Source organism: Dioscorea cayenensis, chromosome 11 (assembly GCF_009730915.1).
Source record: "Dioscorea cayenensis subsp. rotundata cultivar TDr96_F1 chromosome 11, TDr96_F1_v2_PseudoChromosome.rev07_lg8_w22 25.fasta, whole genome shotgun sequence".
NCBI lineage: Eukaryota > Viridiplantae > Streptophyta > Magnoliopsida > Dioscoreales > Dioscoreaceae > Dioscorea > Dioscorea cayenensis.
In genome coordinates this window covers 4,391,657-4,393,449 of record NC_052481.1, presented here as the reverse complement: position 1 = coordinate 4,393,449, position 1,793 = coordinate 4,391,657, and positions in this window count along the sequence as shown.

Genomic DNA, 1,793 nt, shown 5'->3' with positions numbered 1-1,793 from the left:
TAATATATTTAAACAGAGCCTGTTAAACTTAAACCGTAATGAACTTATACAACTAGATAAACATAAAAGAGAATAATCTTACAACGAGAAAAACTCATTTTCAGTAGGATTCGATAATGCCATATCGTCTTTCTCCACAACAAGATTGACTACAGAAAATTTGAAGATTGAGTGAACGTGATACATCCGCTGGAAGTCGACATCGTTTTTGATTGGACAAGCCGTTTTATACCCATCGGGTGTGATAAACTTCACCCTCACACGGGAAACATCGAAACCCCATCGCTCACATATCTCAGCTAACACCGACTCCCAAAAAGTCAGCGCCGTAAACATTAGCACTTTTCCCTCCCCGTTGTATATAGCAATATCACAAAAACTATCCATAATATAACTACTGAACTCGAATCAAACAAACTAAATGAGAAGAAGAAGAAGAAGAAGAAGAAGAAGAAAAAGAAGTAGATGATGTAAAGAGCCTTCTAAAATGTGTTTCACAAAAAAGTACGCAACTGTATGCATAAAGTCAGACATGATATGATTGGGCGGTATTTTTCCCACCATTTTAAATGGCAAAAAAGGTATTTTATTACATGGACCCACTTGAAATGACCGACAAGAGTTAATCCCTAGAGACAATCATTACTGGCTCCTTGGCTCATAATTCTTCTTCGTTTTCCACCATTGTCGCTTTCCACCATTGCCGCTTTCAACCATTGTCTCGAAGTTTTTCTTCGCTTGTAAGGACGATGCTGCAGTGTGAAGTCCTTGCAAGCGACCGGTCGACTGCAAGCGAGAAGCGGCGGGAAGTAAGCAAGTGACGATAGAAGCCAACTTGTCATCGCTCAAAGGAAAGTACTCCACTTATCATGATTCTCTCTGTTTAAATATCAATCTTTAATGTTTAACAAATATGATATAGTCTTTAATATATTGGTTCACTATTTAAAATCATTTTATATAGTTTAAACAAATATGTAAACCGTTTAAATATTATCATTTCACTATTTAACAATATATGTTATTGTTTAAACTGAATGCTTTTACTGACATTGTGTTCACTGACAGAGCCTCCATGAAGAGAACACTTAAGCAGCTTGCTTGCTCACTGTTTAAAATAATTCTTAATTGTCGTTTAAACCAATATGTAAACTGTTTAAATATTTTGATTTAATTGTTTTAAAATATATGTGATTGTTTAAATTGAATGTTTTCTGCGACATTGTGTTGAAGATGGATATTTTTCCAAAACATTGTGTTACAGGCATTCCATCAATCCTCTTGGGTACCTCATAGATCTCTGTTTAAATGTCAACCTTTTTATGTTTAAACAATTATATATATTCTTTAAACTGTCGGTTCACTGTTTAAATAATTTGTATATCGTTTAAACATATTTATTTTTTTGTTTAAACCGTTGTCACTGTTTACACATATTTATTTTTTGTTTAAACACCGTTGTCACTGTTTAAGTAGTAAGACGATTTTGTTTAACATTTTGTTTGTTTACAATGCCCTTTTTTGTTACTAAAAATGCTTAAATATCAAAGGTTGACACTCAAATAAGTTTGTTTCATTTATAATATTTAAACATTAACAATGGCCTTTGATTAAATATCAAACGTTCACACTTAGATACGTTTGCTTCATTTCAAATAAAATATTTACAACATTTACAACATCCACAACATTTACAATGTCTTCACAGACATCGGACACTTGCGAGTCTATCCTAGTTCGTCTATTAAGATTTCGGATTTCCTCAACAAGTATCTATACCTTCGAATGCTCAC